This window comes from Sceloporus undulatus, chromosome 2, assembly GCF_019175285.1.
Source record: "Sceloporus undulatus isolate JIND9_A2432 ecotype Alabama chromosome 2, SceUnd_v1.1, whole genome shotgun sequence".
NCBI classification, from domain to species: Eukaryota; Metazoa; Chordata; class Lepidosauria; order Squamata; family Phrynosomatidae; genus Sceloporus; species Sceloporus undulatus.
In genome coordinates, this window is record NC_056523.1 from 3,337,360 (window position 1) to 3,342,322 (window position 4,963).

The window sequence follows — 4,963 nt, forward strand, 5'->3', positions numbered from 1 at the left end:
TCTCTAGGAATCTGAGCCCTGCTCTCTATCCCCATGAGAGGAGGACTCTCTATGAACCTTAAATTCGTTACTCTCTCCCTCCTTGGAGGAGTCTAGCAATCTGAGCGTGTGGTTTCTCTCCTCCCCTTCCTTCAAGGACTGGTGTGGTGTCACCTGTTGTGGGTTTGGTGGCAATGGCAGTAGCAGCAGCAGCAGCAGCAAACAGCCCTGACAAGCCTTCCCTCCCTCTGGTTATTATCCTGTCCAGCTGCAGAAAGAGCAGTGTAGCTGGGGCTGCATCCACACTGGAGAAATAACCTGGCCTGGCACTGGTTTAACTCTTTTTCTGGCTCAAGGCTATGGAATTCTGGGAGTTGGAGTTTGTTGTTGCTCTTGCTCCGTTCTGGGCCCACAACAAAGTCCAACTCCCAGAATTCCATAGCCTTGAGCCAGAAAAAGAGTTAAACCGGTGCCAAACTGGATTAAATTATCACACTTATTTTACTCTAAGCAGGACGGGGGCAAACACTAGAAGTGAGAAGAACTCCTTCCTATGTTATAACGAAGGATAATTTTTCCATGACTCGTTGTTGACTTCATTTCTTACCTAACTGAAATAAATGTGACACTTACACAGTTACAAAGGCGGTCAATCGCAGACAAATGTTGTGTCTGTGTGTTTGGGTGGAGGCAGCACCACAATTCAAAAAGGATGTTGAGAAGCCAGAGTGTGTCTAGAGGAGGGCAAGCAAAATGGCGAAGGGCCTGGAAACCATAAAGCCCAGTGAAGAGCAACTTGGGGAGCTGGAGTTTAGCCAGGAGAAGATAAAGTTAAGGGGTGATATTACAGCCATGTTTAAATATTTGAAAGGATGTCAGATTGAGAGTGGAGCAAGCTTGTTTTCTGCTGCTCCACAGAATAGAACATGGAGTAATGGATTCAGGCTACAGGAAAAGAGCATCCCCCTAAACATTAGGAGGAATGTCCTGACAGTAAGGGCTGTTTGACAGTGGAACACACTTTTTCCTCAGAGAACGGTGGAGTCTCCTTTGGAGGTCTTTAAGCAGAGGCTGGATGGCCATCTGTCGAGGATGCTTTGATTGAGGTTTCCTGCATGGCAGGGAGTTGGACTGGAGGGCCCTTGTGGTCTCTTCCAACTCTATGATTCTAAAAGAAGTCTCTCTCTCTCTCTTGCTTTCACTAAAAAAGCCTGAGAAGGTAGTGGGACAGGCTACTTTAGAGCTTTAATGGGACCATAGAGAGACATATAAGAGGAGGGAATGATTGCCATAACCCAAATATTGCTTTTTTCTTTTCTTCTCTTCAGCTCCAGGTCTGCTTTGAGGAAGTGATCATGTGATTTCCCCAAAATAAGTGGGGTGTCCTGAACCCAGAGGGCTCTCACAAAGAAGTCAGGATGGAGGGTGATGGGAAGGAGATCTCTTTGGGATGGGTAGGGATCTCTTTTGTCTTTGTTGGATAGATGTGGAAGGAAAAAATTCATGTTCTTGGCATGGGTTTCTGAGAAACAAGTCATAGCAGACTAATCTGATCTTTTTTTGATAAAATTACCAGCTTGATAGACAAAAGGGAATGTTGTAGATATAGCATATCTTGATTTCAGTAAGGCCTTTGGCAAGGTTCTTGCAAACAAACTAGTGGAATGTGGGCTAGACAAGGCAACTGTGACATAGATTTGTAATTGGTTGACTGGCTGAACCCAAAGGGTGCTCCACAATGGCTCCTTTTCATCCTGGAGAGAAGTGACCAGTGGGGTCCCACAGGGCTCTGTCCTGGGCCCAGTGCTATTCAACATCATTATCAAAAGACTTGGATGAAGGATTATTATTATTATTATTATTATTATTATTATTATTATTATTTACCTTTATTTATAAAGCGCTGTAAATTTACACAGCGCTGTACATACAAACTTTTTAATTAGGCGGTTCCCTGCTCTCAGGCTTACAATCTAAAAAGACATGACACAAAAGGAGAAGGGAAAGGTGGTGGGGAAGGGGATGAGGTCCAGCAGTTCCTCTCTACCTCCTAAGAGTCCGGAAGCTGTGCCAAATCTGCACTCTAGTCCTTAGGAATGGATTGTGGCTTTGGTGTGGTTTCTGGACTCTTAGTACGCATGCATCCTTTAAACAGCATAGCTCCAAAGTGACCTGAAGCAGCTTTATTTTGGCCTGTCTGTATGGGGCCTTAGAGAAGTAATAGTGCCATTCTATTCTGCCTTGATCAAGCCTCACCTGGAATTCTTCTATGATTCTATGAAGGAATGTCCTCCATTTTGCGGGAGCTTGTCCTCCTTTACCATGAGGACATCTGGCCACCCTCAGTTGGGGGCAGGACAGAGGCTCTGCAGCTGAGCTTTCAGCCACTTCTTCCTGAGGAAGAGCCCAGGGAGCTTCCAGAACCTTCCCTCAAGGGACCAGGTCTGAGGGAAGGCAGCGAAAGAGGGGGCTCCGGGTGTTTGGGGGGAGAGTCTCCTCCATTTGGAAAGGCTTCCAGAGGCCCAGTTAGGATGGGGATTTTCTGTGTTGGAGGGGAACCCAGGAGCTTTTGTGGAAGGGGCTTTCTTTATTGTGTTGTGCTTCTGTTGTTGTTGTGTGCCTTCAAGTCATTTCCGACTTATGGTGACCCTAAGGTGAATCTATCCTGGAATTTTTTTGGCAAGATTTGTTCACAAGGGGTATGCCATGGCCATCTTTTGAGGCTGAGACAGTGTGGCTTGCCCAGGGTCACCCAGTAGGTTTCCATGGCTGAGCTGGTGTGTGTGTGTGTGTGTGTGTGTGTGTGTGTGTGTGTATGTATGCGCTTGTCCCTCCCTTTCCATGTACTTGGGAATCCACAGTCTCGCTCTTTGTGGGCAGGACAAGCAGGCAGGGATAAAATGGCGATGTGCACCCATGCGCGGCCATGCACATGCATCATTATTTTCAATGGGACTCAAATATTTGCATGTTGCCATTTTTACGGGAGAATCTGGAATGGATCCCCGTGGATTGGGAAGGGCTACTGTATATATGTGTGTGTGTGCATATATTTTGTGTGTATGTGTGTCTCTCTGCTGTCAGTGAGAGAATAGTTCTCCAAAGGCTGGTCTTTCTGTAACTGAGGGATGTGGGCAATGCTTCCTACTTTTTTCTTGAATGTCCTACATTGCCCTCCTTTGCAATGAGGCCATTGCAGCTGTGTGTGTGTTGCTGTGTGCCTTCACATCATTTCCAACTTACGGTGATTCAAAGTCGAACTTATCACAGGGTTTTCTTGTCACCTTTCTTCAGAGGAGTGTTTGCCACTGCCATCCTCTGAGGCTGAGAACTTGCTGCAGGTCACCTGGTGGGTTTTCATGGTCAAGCCTAGATTCGAACCCCTAATGTTTTCTATTAAAACATGAGAAATCTCCAAGAGGCTGAGAGAGGCTGAGAGAGTGTGACTTGGTGCATCTATGCTGAGAAATAATACAGTTGGATACCACTTTTAACTGCCCTGGCTCCATTTTACAGAATCCTGGAATTTGTAGTTTAGTAAGCACCAGCACTTTTGAACAGAGAAGGCTCAAGACCTTGGGAGGAGGGAACTACAAATCCCAGGAGTCCACAGGACACTGCTATAACACTTAAAGTGGGGTCAAATTGCATTATTTCTACAGTACAGTATAGATACATCCTAACAAGAGGAGTATTTTAGTTTCTAGTGGTGAGGGGGTTGCGATACAGAGCTGAAGATTGGGAGACTTTTTAGCTGATCCACCTCCATTTTCCTCGACTATGGAAAGCTGGGAGCAAGCCATTGGTTGGGATTGGTCAGGGCTGTTTATCCCTGTTGGGTATCTCTGTGCCACTTTTGTGTGTTTTCGCAGGCCTGGGCTTTAATCTGGAGACACCCTTTCTTTATTCATTTGTTGCTGTTTTGTGCCTTCAAGTCGTTTCATGAGGTTTGCTTGGCAAGATTTGTTCAGAGGAGGTGTGCCATTGTCTTCCCCTAAGGCTGAAAGAGTGTGACTTGCCCAAGAGAACCCTGTGCCTTTCCATTACCAAACTGGGATTCAAAGCCCTGGTCTCCAGAGTTGCAGTCCAACACTCAAACCACTACTTGTTCTCTTTGCAGCGCATCCATCTCTCTGGTGAGGAAACCAGGCCAAAGATTGTTGTTGCCATTGTCATGTGTCTTCAAGTCGTTCATGACTAAATGGCAGCTCTAAGGTGAACTTATCATGGAGGCTCCTTGGCAAGATTTGTTCAGAGGTTTGCTATGACCCTTCCTGAGGCTGAGAGAGTATGACTTTTCCAAGGTCACCCAGTGAGTTTCCATGGATGAGCAGGGATTCAAACCCTGGTCTCCAGAGTAGAAGATCTAAAACACACTGCAGAAATAATCGAGTTTGACACCACTTTAACTACCCTGGTTCCGTGCTAAGGAATCCTGGGAATTGTGGTTCCAGAGTTCTCTGACAGATAAGGCTAAATGAGTCACAAAACTAGTTCCCAGAATGTCCTAGCATTGAGCCAGGGCAGTTAAAGTGTTGTCAAACTGGATTATTATTGCAGTGTGTTCTGGGCTGTAGTCAAACAGCAAACCACAATGTCATGCTGGCACATGGGTATCTGTCACAATAATGCAGTTTCATGTGACTTTAACTGCTGCAGTGCCATCCTACATCATCCTTGAACCTCATTTTGGGAGAAAGGTAGGATACAAATCCAACAAATAATAGTAATTATCATCATCCTAGGAACTGTAGTTTTGCAAAGGTCTTTGGCCTGCTGTGCTAAAGTGGGCTGGTGCCTAACCAAACCATTCTGTAGAATGGAGCCACAGCGGTTCAAGTGGGGACCAACCACATTGATTCTGCAACCCAGGAGGCAAGTTTAGAAGAGCCAAGCGTGGGGAAATTACGTCCTTGAGCTAAGAAACCCAGAATACCCCCAGCTCAGAGGGTACTGGAAGTTGTAGTCTTTTCTCTTTTTTTTT